Source organism: Eptesicus fuscus, chromosome 11 (genome assembly GCF_027574615.1).
Source record: "Eptesicus fuscus isolate TK198812 chromosome 11, DD_ASM_mEF_20220401, whole genome shotgun sequence".
NCBI lineage: Eukaryota > Metazoa > Chordata > Mammalia > Chiroptera > Vespertilionidae > Eptesicus > Eptesicus fuscus.
The window spans coordinates 59,333,228-59,352,025 of NC_072483.1; the positions used below are offsets into that span (position 1 = coordinate 59,333,228).

The 18,798-nt window shown below is 51.9% G+C and overlaps 1 protein-coding gene and 1 long non-coding RNA gene across 2 annotated transcripts in view; one reads left to right on the forward strand and one right to left on the reverse strand.

The window, feature by feature from the left end:
• Positions 1 to 811: 811 nt before the first annotated feature.
• LOC129150775 (uncharacterized) lies at positions 812 to 11,198 on the reverse strand. Its single transcript, XR_008557531.1, has 4 exons — positions 11,153 to 11,198; positions 3,153 to 3,319; positions 1,431 to 1,529; positions 812 to 1,080 (listed from the first exon to the last, which is right to left on the reverse strand). It is a non-coding gene; the product is annotated as an uncharacterized LOC129150775 (long non-coding RNA).
• A 2,556-nt stretch (positions 11,199 to 13,754) lies between these two features.
• Positions 13,755 to 18,798, forward strand: part of PER2 (period circadian regulator 2) — a 35,221-nt gene continuing 30,177 nt past the window's right edge. The window contains exon 1 of the mRNA XM_028140733.2: positions 13,755 to 13,760. The gene's annotated coding sequence lies outside the window, so the exon portion shown is untranslated. The remainder of the gene's footprint in view (positions 13,761 to 18,798) is intronic.

Here is an 18,798-nt window from a genome sequence, read left to right on the forward strand (position 1 = left end):
TATATAAGGTTCCTAATGGAGTCAAATCCATAGAGACAGAGGCTGCGGGAAAGGGGAGAGGGATCATTTAATGGGTACTAGTTTTCACTTTCACCAGATGAAAAGAGTTCTAGAAGTTGATGCACAACAGTGTGAATGTACTTAACACTACTGAACTGTACACTTGAAAAAGGTTAAGATGGTAAATTTTATGTTATGTGTTTTATCGCAATTTAAACTTTTTTTATTAAAAAAAAAAAAAAACACCCCCGGGGCGGTGCCTCTGATAACCTGATGTTACAGAGGAGAACACCGAGGTTCAAGCACTGTTCCAGGTCCTGGGGCTAGTCGATGGCAGAGCTGGGATTGGGGTCACTCCACAGACTGTGCTCTCAGCAGCCACATTGTACTGTCCTCCCTTGACTGACTGGAACATTTCCCTGAGACTGCCCCAAAAGAGGGAGAACACACTCATTTCTGGACCCTTCCTGAGACAGAAGCCAGGCATGAGGTGTTTCTTAAGAAAGGCACTATCTGGCTAACAATTTAGACATTAGTCTTGTCCATTCTCTTGGTTCACTAGAAATAGATGGATTTTATATTATGCCAACCCTTGTTATAAATTTAAGGCAGGTAATAGTGGACACAATGCACCGGTGAATGCCCACTGCACCGGTGAATGCAGCCCCTGAATGAGGCTGGGCCCAGCCCCAGGACTCTGGGGTCCACGTGCAGGAGGATCAGAGAATTTTCAGGGGTTAAGCAATTATTTTTTTATTGTAAGTGCAATGAAATTTTACCAACGAACCAAACACAGTTCAACTTGCTGGGACTTAGAAGACTCTCGACACATGCTGAGTGCACTTGGCTTGGCTTGAAGCTCTCTTGAGAGGGAGGGGCTCAGCCATGTGCAGGAGCTCACCCTGGTCTCCCCATGGCCCCCCAACCATCTGGACGCAGGCTTTCACTGCCGGCTGCGAGTCCCAGTTACCAGCCAGGTAATGCTCCTAGGATATTCCCATTGTCCACTGTGGACTTTGTGTCTAAAGAGAGGTTTAAATTATGACGGAGTAAAAGGAAACCAGAGCCTTGGAAATTGTCCTGAAAGAAAGGAGATGAGAGTCATGGTTGTGCTTCCTTCCCACCTGCTAAGCACCCACCACTGCTCTCAGACACAGCTGGGCTCACAGGCAGGCATATTTAGGCCTCCATACAAACCCAACAAAGCCCTCACCCACTGCAAGAAGGTGGTTACTGAAAATGGGTCAGTCTTTTGATACCAGAGGAAAATATGGGTCCCTGGTGATAGGCACACCACACTACACACACACACACACACACACACACACACGGCCGTGCAGCTGGAGGCCCAGAGCACCAGGGACAGACATGACTCTTCCCAATCTTGGCCAGGTCTTTGGAGGGATGATTCCGAGTTTCAGAAGCTCTACCTGCAGCCTACAGCGAGTTCCTTTCTTGGCTGGTGAAGAGTGTCACAGAGGGTAGCTCATCTCTGCAGTAACAGAAACGTGGCCTGAAATCCTGGTGACCTGAATGTTGAGGGGGAGAAAAGAGAAGTGGAGATAAAATATGGGAGAAAGCCTGGCTGGTGTGGCTCAGTGGTTGAGCGTGGACCTATGAACCAGGAGGTCACGGCTAGATTCCCAGTCAAGGTACATGCCTGCGTTGCAAGCTCGATCCCCAGTTTGGGACGTGCAGGATGCAGCCGATCAATGATTTTCTCTCATCCCTTGATGTTTCTCCCTCTCTCTCTCCCTTCCTCTCTGAAATCAATAAAAAAAATATTTTTAAAAAAGTTTGGGGAAAAAACACAAATATCCTTCAATAGAATGAGGTAAAGCTCATCCTTGAAAAAAGGGGGGAAATAATTCTTATTTTGAGTACGTTCCAAAAGGATTTGGAGAGCACTCCTAAACCTAGATCCCAGGGTGACAAGAACACAGTCCCTAAGAATTAAAAATGCCTCCCTTCATTGTCCCAGGCTTGGATGCTACCCAAAGATGACTACAAGGGCAGTTGAATGATGTGTTCTTTTTTTTTTTTTTTTTAATATATTTTATTGATTTTTTACAGAGAGGAAGAGAGAGGGATAGAGAGTTAGAAACATCGATGAGAGAGAAACATCCATCAGCTGCCTCTTGCACACCCCCTACTGGGGATGTGCCCGCAACCAAGGTACATGCCCTTGACCGGAATCGAACCTTGGACCTTTCAGTCCGAAGGCCAACGCTCTATCCACTGAGCCAAACCGGTTTCGGCGGATGATGTGTTCTGAGACTGGGAAGAATTCTGGAGTCCTGAGGTGAGGACAGAGAGGCGGGCAAGAATGGGAGCTGGGGACCAGAGTGGGAGGCATGGGTACACAGTGCCTTGTCTCAAGCTCAGGCAGAAACGGAGAGCTGGGGACAGGTGGAGACTTCTCAAATCAGGCGATTGCCAGGACACTCACTAATGAGCCCCACCCAGTGCTGACTGACGTGTTATTTCTGGGCTCCAAGTCCTCACCCTGATGACACAGGTGATGAAGAGCGTGAGCAGGGCAGCCCCACATCCAAACCCAGTGCCCACAGGTGTCAGAGGAGGAAGGGGCTGCAAAGTGATCCAGAGGCTTGCTGAAGCCTCGCTGGGCTGGGCGGTGAGGGTCCAGAGCTGTGAGCAGGAGGTGGAGTAGACGCAGGGATGAGCCCACCTGCCGGCCCAGGGCTCACCGGGCACACCCACCTACCCTGCTCTGGCTGGTGAGGAAGGGCCTCACCCTAGTTCTCTGCGTCAGACACCTGAAACCCACTCGGGAGACCTGATGGCCTGCAAGCAAACCTCCTAGAAGGTTTTCATTTTAAAAAATATATTTTTTATTGATTTCAGAGAGGAAGAGAGGAGAGAGATAAGTCCACGCACAGAGTGGGGAGGACACGTGAGGAAAACAGTCACTCCATCTGCTGACAGGAGTATGTCCCTCTGTGGCCCCTCCCGGGGTTGTCCATCGGCGCAGATGCGCTGTGGCTGTGCACAGAAGCTACAGCCCCCAAGGTGCAGACTCTGCTTGCCTTCACCCCGTGGCCAGGTCTGCCTGTTTTGACTTCACACGTATGTCCACCCCCATCGTTATGTTTGACCTTCCTATGGCATTTGTGTCCTGGCATGACTCTTACCTCCAAATACCCACTGTGCTCGCCCACCTGATGTCTCAGCTCCTACTCCAGCCACTTGTGTACTGCCCTCCTGGTCACATCTGGCCATGTCTGTCGCATCCTTTTTTGTAGTTTTCTTTTGTTGTTTTTATCTGATTTTTGTTCTGTCGACTATTTGTTTAAAATTTCTGTAAAGATTTGGACCATAAATATAAGCCCAGTAAATCTCCAATGGCGTGAAACTCCTATTTATCTAATTATCAAGACAAACACTGGAGCATGAATAGGAATCAAATAAAAATACAGTAACTTTGCAATATGAAGAATTCAGTGCTTTTGATTTTTATTGCTCTGGTCCTGATTCCCCACCCCTGTTCATGTAACCCAGTCACAAAACAAGTGATTTTAAACTGATACCAAACATCATATTCAAAATTAATTTTTTATTTTATGTTTATTAGATTATAACATTTAAAACTATATTTTTATACTTACGTTTATTGTAATATATAAGTTCAGATTATATAGAATTTATAATTTATAAATACAAAATATGTAACATAATAAATACTGTAGAACATATGAAGAATATTAATGTCACCCATATTCCACAACCCAGAGAAAAATCTCTTGCAAGTTTTGACATTCTTTTTAGTTGTTCTTTGTAAAGTCACACAAACACACTTCCCTAAAAACATAGACTGTTAATTTATGCCCCTCGTCTGTAAGGTAAGTCCATTTTCTTTTTATAAATTGCAAGTCTGGGTCTCTCTGGCCAATAGTGGACATCAAAGGCAGGAGAGTTTGGGTCCAGCTCATCTATGCTGGCCATGCTCACCCTCCCCACCACTGTGAACAATCTGGCAGGGACATTTGCTGACCTCCTCCTGGCCTTTGACCCTGAGGGCTGGAATTGGTTTCAGGGCTGGAACGCCAAGGTCAGCCCAGACTCCGGCTCCGCAGGCTCTGACGGTGAGAGACAGGGGCCAGGAGGCACTGGTCATTCCCAGAGGAAGAAACAGGGATGGCCCTGCCAGTGTGGATCAGTGGTTGAGTGTGGACACACGCATCAAGAGGTCACAGATCCATTCCCGGTCTGGGTACATGCCCGGGTTGGGGGCTCGATCATCAGAAGGGAGCGTGGAGGAGGCAGTGAAAGAAGTTGATGTTTCTATCTCATCTCTCTCTCTCTCTCTCTCTCTCTCTCTCTCTCTCTCTCTCTCTCTGCTCTCTCTCTCTCTCTCTCTCTCTCTCTCTCTCTCTCTCTCTCTCTAAAAAAAGAAAAACATGTTAAGAAAAAACAAAGAAACAGCAACACCTGGAGCCACCTCTCCTTCACTGAAATCCTAATCCTAATGACCTACACCAATACTTGGGTGAGCAACGCTGTCCTAACCAGGGCCCTCACTCGGGGGACGGAAACTTGAGCAGCCTCCTTTGTGCTGACAGCAGACCTTATGGCCACCAAGAGCAGGAGTGCCCTGAACAATGAATTGTTACACCACAGAAATGGTAAAGGCCACACCTTGCACGGGCTGCATGTCTCCCCCTTCAGAGAGGTCGCTTGTTAACCTTTTACTAACACACCACTAGAGTCATCTCGAGAAATGATCAGAACCAATCCCTGGTGTCCTTGCTAAGACATTGAGTCCTAAATCCCAGCTGAGGGTCCCTTGACCATGAATTCTCCCATAGCCCCCAATCTAGCCTTACAGTTGCTCCTGCAACACTTGGAAGATCCCCATCGTGTGTGTCCCTCAGGCCCTGCTGGAACACATTAGGCCAGGCTTGCAGTTCCTTGGATGTGCACGCTGGTCCTTACCTGAGCAGGGCTTACACTCTCTGCTCCACTTGTGCTGAGACCTGACCTCATCACAGGCCTGGAATTAAAGAGAGGTGCTGAGGGGGGGTCTTGAGGAGGACAAGCATTATCTGGCTGCTCCGGGCGAGGCGTTCAACAAGGACAATCTGTTCTCTGGCAAGGGGGAGGCGATTGCTTCTGCCACCTCGGAGCCTCCTGAGAACTCGGGGCTTTGAAATGTTCAGCTCCTCGACTTGGTTGCCCACGTCCATGGCCTCCTGACCTTGTGACTCCTGACCTTGACATAAAGGACCTGTCAAGGCTGTGACTTTGGTCTCCTTTGTAGCCCTGAAGTCAGTGTAGGCCTGATTTCAAAGTCAGCCCGGGGTCTGTAGGAGAATGAATCTGCTGAGCTGCCACGAGGCCCCCAGGCCTGCAGAGTACGCCTGAAGTTGACAGTGAACTGTCCTGAGCCTCTCCTTTTCCTTTCTCAAGGTCTCCACCACTTTTCCATTAATAATATCATGACCATTGTTCCCCACTGGTGGGGCCCCACACCTATTTGCCCTCTGCCTGCGCCCCATCGTAACCGAGCACCGGTGATGACTTCAGTAATAACTATGCCACCACATGATAGAGGGTCACCAGGGGTCAGCAAGCTCTTTCTGTAAAGGGCCAGATAGTAAAATAACTTAGGCTTTGTGGCCTTGTGTGATCTCTGTAGCATAGTCTTTGGCTTTTTTTAACTTCTCTTTCCCTTTAAAAATGTAAAAACCATTCTTAGCTCAAGGGCTGTACAAAAATAAACCATGGCTGGACCCCGGTTACTACAATCCCACTTACCACTAGCAATGGGACCCCTATGACCTTGAGACAAGTCGCAGCTCAATTCCAAAATGAATCCCTGAGGGCCTGCTTTCTAGAGCCAATTTCAGCATCTGAGTCCTAGTCTGGGTGCCCGAGAAACCAGCCTGAGGACAGGCATGAGAATTAATGCTTTCTCAGGAGATGCAATCCCAGGCAGCGAGAGAGGGGGACAGGGGGAGAAAAAAAACAAGATGAGGCTCTCCGTGCTGGCCTCTGTCTCCCGATGAGCCCCACGAGATGAACCCTGTAACAAACCAGACACCCAGCCCCCTGGGACCTCTCTGGACTGGCTGCATGAAAAACCAGGCCTTGGACTTTTGCCCACGGGAGGGCAAAAGGCGAGGAGTTGGCTGGCTGGCTCTCTCCTGCCTCCCACCGGTTAAGTGTAAGGCCTGCTCCGTGCCCACGGAGGGCTATGGGAAGAACCCAGCAGCATTTATGACAGTGACGGCCACTTGGGCTCTGAAGTCCAGCAAGCCCCGGACTGTCTGGGATCCCTCATTTTCAGCATGCATGGGCTGGAGCACACCACCGGTGATCCCCAGGAGGGAACAGTGGGGACAGGGACTCATTCTGTTGATGAAGGATTCAAACAGGGTGAAGAGGACTCGTCCTGCAGGGTGGACCCTGGAGCCACAAGAGCTCCCTTCAGGAACCCACCCAGTATTGTCAGGATCTGGTGAGCTAGCTCTCTAGCTTCACCTCCCGAGTCCTCCAGAGGGACGAGAAGCTGGGCAGGGTGGACCTCAGGGGTGAGAGTAACAGGCTCTGATCTCCAGAAAGCCCCTGGTCCCAGGCTCCAGCTAGTCCCCCCGTTTTCACAGTCTACCTTCACCATCTCCCCGTCTGACATCACACACTTCCCCACAGTAGTCCCATCACCAGGGTTGCCACGGGGCCTTTGTCCTGCTTCTTGGTCTACCAGCCTTCCTGGCCTGGGGCTTGGCAAGCAGTCATTTTCCTCTCAGTGACCTTTGTTCCCAAGCCATAGCCACACGGTTTGGGAGGGAGGCAGGGCTTCCCTGTCTTTGCTCCCCTCTCCTGACTCAGGCAGAGGTTTGGGAGGTCCCCGGGAGTGCCTCCCACCCGGAGGAGCCATGCCAAGGACATCACCGCCGTGCAGGGCCCCACCGACATGAAATTTCTCAGTGTTTCCTGGGTTCAGAGCATCTTGTCAGGGGTCTCTCTGGATTCCCACAAGCTATCTCGGGTGCCCGTAGCCTCAGTGGAGTGTCCTCATTTATGCTCAAGGCCTCAGGGAACTCCTCTGGCATAGGTATACTGAATTCCCTTGAGCACCCATCCCAATACTCGGGCAGGAATGCCAGCCAGTCCAGACTGTTGACCTTGCAGTCGGAGTCCTGGGTTGGCCCCCTCCACCTGCCACTTGCTTTGCTCAGCAGCATGGATGTTGCTTCTTACTGTGCAAACAAACCGGAAGGCTTTCTGAGAGTCCAGGATGCTGGTGGTGGCAATACCAGGAGGAGCCCCCCTCTCCTCCAAGCACCCCTATACTCCCACCTACACGTGGTCCTCCCCCTGCAACATGGGGCAGCAGCAGCCTCCTAGCACCGGGGGCTAGCATCTCCTATTTCCCCCTCCTTTTCCCTCTTAGGATTCAATCCTTTGAGGAGGAGGGGGGGATGACACACAGCAGCTTCCCCCCTAAGTGTCCCCAAGTCCCCTTCACAATGGGACTAGTGTCCCAAGGCCACTGTAGCCCACAGTTACCTGGGCTCCTGCCTTTGCAACTCAACCAGGCTACCTGTCACCACCCCGAGAGGGGATGCCTTCCACCCACAGAGGTCCAGTCAAACCCCTTTGTTGCTTCCAAAAAGCTTTGGTCTGGAGACAACTAGTGTTTTCCCCATATTGGGCTCCAAGAGAAGCTGGTGAGCAAGGACCAACAGTGCAGGGAACGTGCGGTGAGGCAGAGACTCAGGCAGGATGCAGGGGCCCTGTCAGTCCAACAGAGCCGCTGTGAGCCCCAGGGCCTGCACGCACGAATGGTGGGGGGTGGCCCACCAGAGGGACTGTACCCCTGGCGGCCCCACCCGTGAGCCTCTGTGAATTTGAAAGGGAGTTGAGAGGGTGCAGGGAGCACTGGCCAGCCCTGCACGTAGCAGATGGGCGGGGAGGGAGGGAATGTTCTGGGGACAAGAAGGACTTTGGAGTTTGGACTTCAGTCACCTCATTCCCAGGCTCTGCAGGGGTGGGGCGGTGAGGGCAGCCATGAGGTCATTCTGCAGACAAAGGTTGTCTTTCCTCGATGACATAGGCACAGTCCCACACAGTTCCTTACTACACTGTGACATCGAGGGTGTCTTTACAAAGGGGAGAGGGACCTGGACACAGGCCACACAGAGGTGTGAGGGTTAAATAAGAGCTCCGAAAAGTGCCAAGTGCGATGCTTTCCAGGGTAAGGGCACCCTGAGGTCCATGCCCATCAATGAACCCCGGTTCCTAAAGGATCAGATACCCTGACAGGAGAGGCCTTATTGGCCCCCAGGTCCTGACATGGCCCCGGACATCCAGGGTGGGGGTGTCAGCTGGGCTACCTCCTAGCACCAGCCCCAGCAATGCTGGCAGAACAAAGCGGAGGTGACAGCCTTGGGGGTACACACCAGGCACAATGTGACAGGGCAACAGACTCAGCAGGGGCCTGCCCAGTCCAGGTCCATGACCTCAGAGAGCAGCTGGATGATACACCAGCTGATGAAACATCCTCTGACCTCCGAAGGAAGAGTCGCCTCGGACATGGGTGTCATCTCGGACATGGGGGTCACCTCGGACATGGAGGTCACCTCAGACATGGGTGTCACCTTGGACATGGGGGTCACCTCAGACATGGAGAGCCTTGCTGGCAAGCTGCCTGTCCTTGGCCCGCCAGGACAGTGAGGGGGATGGTGGCCCGGAAAGGGCTCAAGCTGCCAGAGACCAGAGAAGCTGACCCAAACATTGACCCTCAAGTCCCGATGCAAAGATCTGACCAACTCAACCTACATATCTCCCTCTCCAAGGGGCACAGCTCTCATCCTAGTTAAGTCCTTGGCTTTTCATTTAATGGCCTCAGGACCAGGAAGTTTGAACTTTAACCCTATCTTAAGTGACACAATAGCAAACAGTTTTTTGGCTTCAGTTAAAATAATGCCTTTTATCTGGAAAACTGATAAGAGAAGTAGGTTGTTAATCCTCAGCTGAGGATATTTTTCCATTAATTTTTTTAAAATGCATTTTTTATTGATTTCAGAGAAAAATGGAGAGGGAGATAGAGAGAGAGAAATATCAATGATGAGAGAGAATCATCGATTGGCTGCCTCCTGCACACTCCCTATTGGGGATGGAACCCGCAACCCGGGCATGTGCCCTGACTGGGAATCGAACCATGACCTCCTGGTTCATGTGTCGACACTCATGCACTGAGCCATGCCAGCCAGACTCCATTGATTTTTAGAGAGAGTGGAAGGGAGGGGGAGAGACAGAGAGAGGGAAACATCCATGTGAGAGAGACTCAGCCACATGAGCCCTGGCCAGGGCCAGGGATCAAGCCTGCAATGGAGGTACGTGCCCTTGACCGGAATCAAACCCAGGACCCTTCAGTCCGCAGGCTGACTCTCTATCCACTGAGCCAAATCGGCTTGGCAGCAATTTTTAAATTCATTTTTTTAAGATACAATAATGAAGTACCAGTAAGCAAGTCTCTACAGAATGCAGCATAGTAGAGACAAAGTTGTATGATTTAAGTTCTTTGCAGACCAGCAAATATAGATTAGATTTATTGGGGGAAATATTTTAAAAGAGTAGTTGCCATGGATTAAAAGTCCCTTGTAGCAATGATTTTATAAAAAGGCTCTTGGCAAACTATCAAAGAAAAATACTGTCTCTATATGACAAAGGGCAGCTATTTAAAAAAACAACACACACACACACACACACAAAAAAAACCACTGAGCACTTGAAACTAACGTCATACTCCCTGATGAAATTTTGAGCACTTTCCCCCTCCCACCAGGAACAGAACAAGGATGCCTATGAGCAACACCTCTCCTAGACACAGTGCTAGAGGTCCTAGTCTGTGCCATCATACTGTGATGTCCAGATGTCTCACAAAGAGACAATGGAGAGATGGCCAAGTGGCACTCCGCAGAGACGTGTTCAGTTCCCTTTAGAGTGTCTTCTCCAGGGGTGGGGAGAGAATGATGGAGGCTGTTCACTGCTAATGCTTCAACCTATGACCTCCTGGGGAAGACCTATAACCACATAAAACACCCACATATCTCCCAAAAACAAAGACCAGCCTTCCCCGGATCTACATTTAGTTAAAAACAAACAAACAAATAAAAACACCCTCTCAGCAGGTGGCTGGCACCCAATAAATTTGCCTTCTCCATACTGGTCCATAGACCACTTCATGATGGATGCATCAGCTCTCTGGGTACTGCCTGACCCAGGGCCTTCCTGACCATGAGGGATAGATGGGCCTTGTCTCACCGGTGTCTGCAACCCCTGGAAACAGCTGCCCATTTCTGTGGGCCCAGCCACCTGAGGGTGTCCCTGCCAGGAGCTGCCACTGTCTCCAGCCTACAGCAGTTGGGTTGAGCAGCTATGTACCAGAACCAGGCATGAAGAAAACTGAGGTCAGAGTCAGGCATTCTCATCACCAAATCCCTGGGCCCAGGAAGGGGGGCTCTGGGTCCAGAGGACCAGAAAGGTTGGCAGTGTCCTTCCACCTCCTTAGAGACACTGGTCCTTCCCTGTTTACAGATATAATTCTCTTCCCAGCCCCCTGTCTTTGCCATCCCAGCCCATGTCCTTGCTTGCTGACCCGCAAATGATGTGATTGGGAGAAGAGGAAGCAATGACCAGCACAATGCCTGTCCTATAGTAGCTGCCCAGAAAACAGCTGGCTGACTGCATAAGCGAATCAGAGAGCCAGTGAGTGGCCTGGCAAGGGCATGGAGACGCAGGTGTAGAGGAGACCTGCAGGCAGGGCCCAGGCCTGGGTGGGCAGGGCCAACTTGGGCCAGACCCATTGGAAGAAAAAGGGTGGTGGGAATGGACCTGGGACTGGGCCAGGGCAGCCTTTGGCTAGGAGAAAGGGGGAAGGCTGAGACTGGATCCCAGCCCCTTCCAGAACAGCATTCCTCAGGCAGCTGGGGACCTGGCTCACCACCCCACCCCAGGCTGCCTTCTTGCCAGCCTGCCTCCCCTGAGGCCAAGAGCAATTTGCCTGGCGAACAGTTCTGGGCTAGAGGTGACAGCTAATCCCAATATGTTTCCAGGTCAGTGCAGGCTGATCAAGAAAGTATTCGTCCTCCCCCTCCCCAACCTGGATGCCCCAACACACACTCACCACCTTGTTCAGTGGGAACGGCACCCCTGGACTTGGACTGGTCCTGGAGTTTGCACCCCTCAGCATTCTTCTGTTGGAGCTGGTGTGGAGGCTTCTGCTCAGGGCTGTCCTGTTTTCCCGGGACTTACACCCCATCTTGGACTGCCTCTGAACTGCCTCATCACTCCTATATTGCAAACTCCTGACGAGCAAAGGATCCAATGAGTTGCATATTTGCACCCTCCTCACCCCCCCCCCCACCCGTCCCGTCCCCCTCCCCCGCAATACCCAGGTATCAACAAATATCCGTGCAGTGAATGAAAGTTTCCCATAACAAGATGAAGAAACTAGCTCTGGGAACACTGAACATGGATTAGATTCTGAAGAGTTCTAGAAGCCCACGACATTTAATTTCTAAAAAATTTATTTCAATATTTTAAATATCAAAATAGAAAAGGCGAAGTTTAAGGTGGAAATGCAACATTAGGCTGCAGGCTGACGATGGAACAAGTCCTAGGAAAGTTGAGCAGCAGGAGAATCTCTGTGTGGATGAGCTGTCTGTTTACACTTGTTTCCAGAACAATGGAGCTCACCATTGACGTCAATGCTGGTGAAGAGACAAAAGGGCTTGTGGGTGTGTTACTGCAGCTGGGCCTGGATTTGCTTGCTTGCGCGCGTTGTGTGTGTGTGTGTGTGTGTGTGTGTGTGTGTGTGTGTGTGTTAGGGAGTGGAGCAGGAAGTCTGTTCAGGTTTCAATGTCAGAGAAACAGGAGGAGGGGACAGTCTCCCAGTGAAGTGTGGGCCACACAGCAGACCTCCCAGGGCCTACATGGGAAGGCCTGTCCCGATGAACTTTGTATTTGCCCTAGTTTGCATCTATGTCTGACCACGTTGCATACACACCTTATCAAGGAGAGGGAAAGAAGTGGTAAGAATTCCTGAATGTGGGTTTGGCTTCAGGAACTGGCAGCTTAGTTTGCCTGCAGGCTATCAGATCATAATTCTTCCTTCCCTTCCATCCCTGGTCCCCAGGAGAGGCCGAGGAACACAGGCACGTGGAGGGAGATGCTGCAGGCCCCAGCTTCTTGGACAGTTAGTTCCCCTTCAGCCCTTCGGAGCCCTGACAGCCTTGCCTCTCCCATCAGACGCTGCCTTTCAGAGCCTGCTGCCTTGGAGCCTGCATTCTGTGTCAGGTCCTACAAGTAAGCTTCTGCTCTCTACTGCGTCACTATCCTGACACTTCATTTATTTATTTTTTAAAACATATTTTATTGATTTTTTTACAGAGAGGAAGGGAGAGGGATAGAGAGCCAGAAACATTTATCAGCTGCCTCCTGCACACACCCTACTGGGGATGTGCCCGCAACCAAGGTACATGCCCTTAACCAGAATCGAACCTGGACCCTTCAGTCCGCAGGCCGACGCTCTATCCACTGAGCCAAACGGCTTTCGGCACTATCCTGACACTTTAGACAGAAGGCTGGGGGCTTAACATGCTCCAAACAGTGTTTACTCAAAGAACAAATGGCCTCAGCCAAGGTGTCCAGGGCCCAGCGCGCTGTGTCTCTGTGGCTTGTGCCTTCCTTCCAATCGCCTCCCTTTCTCACTCACTCTTCAAGTGCTGCCTCCATCATGGAGCCTCTGGGATAATTCCCGCCCTGGTTAGTTTATGATTCACAATACCCAATTCAGTATTTGACTAAATTCCCTTTACACAGGACGGTCCCTAATGACGTGGGGGATGCAGGGGCAACATCATTTCATTCGTACCTCCCATAGTAAAAATGATCCTATTTCCTGAACCAAAAATTGAGACACAAGGTCTAAAAACTAAGAAAGGCCTCTTGGAAGTTGGCAGTTCTGGAAGATCTGGGACCTAGGTGGCCTGGGTGGGTGTGCTCCGGGAGCTCCTGCAGGACCGCCTGATCTTGGTCTTTACCGGAGCTCCAGCGCCTAGCGGCGAATGAATGAGAGTCAATGAATGCGAATGTGTGAATGAAAGATGTCCTCAGGGAGTTTCCCGCGGCCGCTGGGGACGCGCCTCTGGCCTGTCGCTGAAGGTGGTAGCCTCCCGGGCCTGGACTTCAGCGAGGGCTCGCCGGCCAGCCGGCTGGAACGAGCTGCGGAGGAGCCTGTTTCCTCCCCCCATCCCGTGGTGGTACGCGCCACTCCGCGCTCCCCGAGCTGGGGACGCGAGCTGTCTTGAATGGAAGACACCGAGGCCGGAAGTGGAGGGGACCACTCGGGAGGACGAGGAGGGGTGCAAGAGAGCGCCGCGTCTTCATTGAGGAACCGACGCGGTGAACATGGAGTTCCATGTGCGTCTTATGTAAAGAGAGCGACGGGCACCGCGGCCAATGGGTGTGTGGCACACGCAGGCCAGCCCCCCTGGTATGCAAATGAAGATTCGTCGCGACCAATGGGGGGCGCCGGGGGCGGGCGCAGCGCGCGCGGTCACGTTTTCCACTATGTGACAGCGGCAAGTCAGCGGCAGCGGCGGCGAAGGCGGGCTGTGCGGCGGTTACACGCTGCTCACTACGCGCTGCTCTCCGCGGCTGCGACAGTGGGCGCCAGTTCGGCGGACGGACGCGCGAACGGACAGGCGGACAAGCGAGGACGCGGCTCCGCGGTAAGTGCGCGGCGGGGAGGACCAGTGCCAGGTTGGCGCGCCCCTAGCCGTCCGGACGCCGGCTCGCTGGTTACGTAACCGCCGCCCGGCCGGCGCGGCCTCGGGCGGGCGGGTGTGGGGTACCGGCGGGCGGCCTCCGAGCGACGGCGGCGATTCCGCCAGCCCAGGGAAGCTCGATCCCAGAGCTTCCTGGGCCATTTGATTGCCTCTTGGCTTGAAACTGGCCTGGGGTGCGTGGTGGGTACTGTTATCCCCATTTTGCAGATCAAGAAACAGGTTCAGAGAGGTTATGCAACTTGTCTAAGGTCACGGAGCTGCTGGGATCACCACACCGGCCTGTCCTTCTCTAGATGATTTTCTTTAATGAAACCTCCCACGCCCAAAGTGGAGAGGGCCGGAAAGGTGAAGGCAACCAACGGTCAGTGCAGCTGTCTCTGGGAACACGAAGGGCCCCTTCGGAAACTGGCTTCCTGCTCTGGGACCAGAGAGCCAAGTCTCCAGCTAGGGAAGGGCCACTGGTGGGCCTGGGAACCCTGTGGGCAGGAAGGCCTCACCTCATGCTCACTCCCTATGCCCACCCTGGACTTCCCTGCCTTTATTCTCTCTCCCCAGCTTGGGTAGAAGAGGGGGTCCCACTGTGATACATCAGTCACTCCATCCTTCTTGGTGTCCCTTTGGCTGCCAAGTCCCAGACATAGGCCAAGGGGGCAGGTGGCAGCCTGCTAAACTCTCCAGGAAGGCCAGGGTAAGGGATGACAACTTGGTTGCCACGGTTTCTGTAACCCACGCAAAGAAACCAGTTTGGGAAGCTGATTCATACTCAAAGAACAACGGAGCCAGCAGGTACCCTGGAAATCATCCAGGGTAACCCCTTGGCTTGACAGATGAGGCCACTGGAGCCCAGATTCCTGTGGGGTACACATCATAGTCCGGCCAGGCCTAAGCTCAGGGTGTCTGCTGGGTCATGAGCTGGGTCAGGTTGAGCTTCTGAGGTTCCATGAAGGCCTAAAGTTGGGTGCTGGCTCCCTGAGAGGGCTGGAATTTGGAAGGAGGGGCCTCAGATCCCCCAAATGTTAAGAACCCTAGCAGCATGGCAGAGGCCCCCACGAGTACCTCTCACCTCCCCCGTTGGACACAGCAAGGCCACTGACTTCCCTGGCTGCAAATGGGAGATGCCCTTACCCTTACCCAGGGTTTCTGGTCCCAGGCTGGATTTGACTAGGAAGGGAGCAGGACTCTACCTGAGGCTTTAATTGGCCATTGAGTTTTTAAATGCAAGGCTAATTACTCTTTATAAGGTGCGTGGGTAAAATGGGAAAAGGACTCCTTAAGTGGAAGCTACGTGATATGCCAGCACAGGGACGGTATCGTGGGTGTCTGCAGTTATCTGTCACCTTCCTCCTCCTGTGATTCACTGGTACAGCACGAAGGCAGCCCTGGCTTTCTGTGGAGACTGGATGCTGGGTGCAGCGGGGGAGTCCTGCTGCCAGCTGCTGCTGGGTGACTCAGCTCCCCTTCTGGGACTCAGTTTCCTTCTCTATAAAAGGGGCTCAGGTTAGGCCATCTTTGAGGTCTGTTTCATATCCTAGGTCTGTTTCATATCCTAGGATCCTTCTCACTCTAAGGATGACTTCCCCAGGCACCTACACAGATTTTGACACAGTCTTGCTCTCAGGCCACATAAGGTTACTCTGTAAAGGCACATCCCCTGTGAGGCATGTTTGCCAGCTTAGAAGGAAATAGGAAAGTTTCCTTTCATTTGTACTATTTCTGATGCACACACTTAACTTTTAGAAAAATCCTGGCAAGCACACCTCTGTGTTTAAATGATGATGTAACTTCTCTGGGCCTTAGCAAACCACAGGCTCTGTCAGGTCATGGAGTGCCTGGCAGGACCTCTCAGCATTTAGTCAAAAGAAAGAGTGACGCCGAAAACTACGTCTTAGGCAAAGCTCACTAGAAACACATAACCCCAAAGCTATGCAGATGCTCCGTGCCCCTCCCTTGCAGACGCTGGCCCACCTGCGGACCCAGTAGGGGACCTGCAGGTCCTGACAGGGGCCTCTGTCAACTCTTTATGCTCCTTTGTGCACATCTGTAACAAGTTTGTTACTGTGTTTCCAAGTCTAGTGCAAATCAGAAGCAGTAAGTGACCAGGTGAGCAGCCACAGGCTGTGGGCAGGAGTCAAGGCCACTGGTAGTTCTGACGGCAGAGGGGCTCTCGCTCTTGAAGACCTCGAGGGCTCCTAGTGCTCTTCTCCCTGGGGTGACAGAGAGGAGAGTAAGAACAGCTTGGTGTTCACAGGCACTAGGGTAGCCGGTTCCCCGAGTGCCACAGCTGGAAAGCTGGCACTTTTGCATTGTTGTTTTAAATCTGTGCTGCTCCATGTTTGGGGAGTCACCAGGCAGAGCTCAGCGTGTGGAAGTGTCCAGTGAGGCCAGGACGTGCGTCTCCCCAGCCTCCTTCCCCTCCATATTTGGACACTGCAGTCACATTTTCCTCGGTTACCCAGCTGTTGCCATGGAGAGCACGGTGTTTGTTTAGCAGGACAAACATTTTCTTCAGATTACAGCAGGCTGGCCTCGGGGACTTGGCTCCTACCAGGAAGACGCAAACGTATTATAAACCTTGGGTTGTAACATACCGCCAGCTTGTGGTCACGGAACACAGGCTGTGAGATCCTGTTACATAAAGTGCAAAGGCAGGCAGGACCCATCAGGCTGTGAGAAGTCAGACTGGCGGTGGGTGACCAGGGTTGGGTGGTGGCTCGAGGACCACCAGGGGCATCTGGGGGGCTGGGGACACGGGTGCTCAGTTTGTGGACATATATCAAGCTGTGACCTTATGATTTGGGACTTTTCTGCATGGATATATACTTTCATTTCAAAAAGTCATTTGCCTTAAGTGATTGAGCTGATTTCTGATTTCCACAAGGAAATGAACTTCCCCTTAGGCTCAAGGCTATTGAATGAGAGCAGCCTTTACCTGTCCTGGGGTGGCCATGGTGGGTGGACCTGGGGCCCAGGTTATGCTTTTGTTCCCTTTTTTATTTTTTTACTATTTATTATGGAACCTCTTAATATATGACAGTAGAGAGGATAGTGTACTGAATCCCCATGAACCCATCGGTCAGCTTCAAAGAGTTTTAGCTCTGGCACCCTCCTTCCATCCCCACCTCTTCGCCCTCCTGTATTATTGTGAAACCCATCGCAGACTATGACCTCATTGCAGACTGCACTTTCTAACGGTCCTCTCTCTGTTCGGCAGAGGCAGCCCTTGCCACCAGAGGTATGATCAAATGACCCAAGTCAAGGCCTGAGCTTAGCCCCTTTCCTTGGGTCTGACTGTTCTCCAGGGACAGAGCCAGTGTGTAGACATCTGTGAAGGGGGCAGCAAAGGAACCTCGAGGGGCAGGTGTGCAGGCCCCAGCTTCCCTGTCAGCCCCTTTCCTTCCTGGGCCCCTGGCACCCTGGACCATGAGCACCAACCCCAGGGCTGGAAACCTAGCTTTCCCGGGGCTCCCTGGGGCTTGGGCAGTGCTGGCATGAGCAGGTGCTCCATAAATGTTTGTGGAAGGCAGGAGGCAAAGTCTAATTTGATGGGCACATTGGTTTTGCCAACTTGGCAATTTGAGGTCGGTCCATTAGAGCTGTCAGTGCTGAGCGATGCATTTTCTGGAATGATGAAGTTTGGGATGATTTCGTTTCGTTTGTTGTTTCACATTTCTGCATGCTTGCTTGACCCTCTTTGCAAAAAGATTGTCTTCCACCTAAGGTAATCATGTGACTCCTACTCAGTGAGCCCTACTCAGTCTTGCAGGGCCCGGACCATGAAAGCCAGGAGCTCCTGCAAGGAGCTAAGCGAAGCCCTCAGGGCATGATGGAAGCAAAGTGTATGATGCTCTTTCCTGGGGATGTCTGTATGCCTGGGGTGGGGCCAGCTGAGCTCTTAGTCCTTTACATACAAGCCAGAGATAGCTCTCCTGGCAATGAAATATCTCCTTTTACTTTATCTTTTTTTTCTTAAATATATTTTTATTGATTTCAGAGAGGAAAGGGGAGAAAGAGAGAGACAGAAACATCAATGATGAGAATCATTGATCGGCTGCCTCCTGCACGCCCCCTACTGGAGATTGAGCACACAACCCAGGCATGTGCCTTTGACCAGAATTGAACCTGGGACCCTTCAGTCCGCAGGCTAACTCTTTATCCACTGAGCCAAACCAGCTAGGGCTGAAATATCTCCTTTTAAACAAATTATTTCTGTTACAGTGTCTGTGTTCCCATCGTAATGGACAGTGATGATGAAAGCTAGCCTCTCTTGGACACTGACTGCATCCCAGACACCTTGCACGGGCTGCATCCTTTCACCCTCCCAGCAGCCAGTAGGAGGCAGGTGCTGCCGTTGCCCCATCTGACAGATGAGGAAACAGGGACAGGGAAGGGAACGTGCTCAAGACCACACTGTCAGAAAGTGGGGGACCCACTGAAGCCCCCCCCCCCCACCCAGGAGCTGCTCATGTAACCACTCAGCTTTCATAATTCACTCAGCAAAAAAGGACTGGCTGCTTGTCTGAGGAGGACGGCAGGATGGCATAGGAGGTGTCCAGGAAGTTGGGTGGGCAGCCCCTTGGCAACTCTACTGAACCATAGCAAGAGCCCTCTGAGAGAGCTTGCTTCCACCTTGCCCAGGCCTGGCAACCCTGTTAAAGTATGAGTCACATCGTGCATAGAACTCTCCAGCAGTTCCCCATTGCACTCAGAATAAAGGTTCTGCCACTTTGATGTGCAGATCTGGCTCTGATCTAATATCACCCTCCTCTTGCCTTGCCCTCTGCTCCAGACTCAGCTATCTTCTTCAAACTCCCTGCCTCAGGACCTTTGCACTTGCTGTCCCTACCTAAAATATTCTTCCTCCAGCATCCAGCTAACCTGCTCTGTCACTCTGTTCAGTCTGTCTTCGTTCAGTTTCTTTTAAAAGGTGGGGGAGATAAGAGATCAATCAAAGGACTTGTATGCATGCATATAAGCATAACCA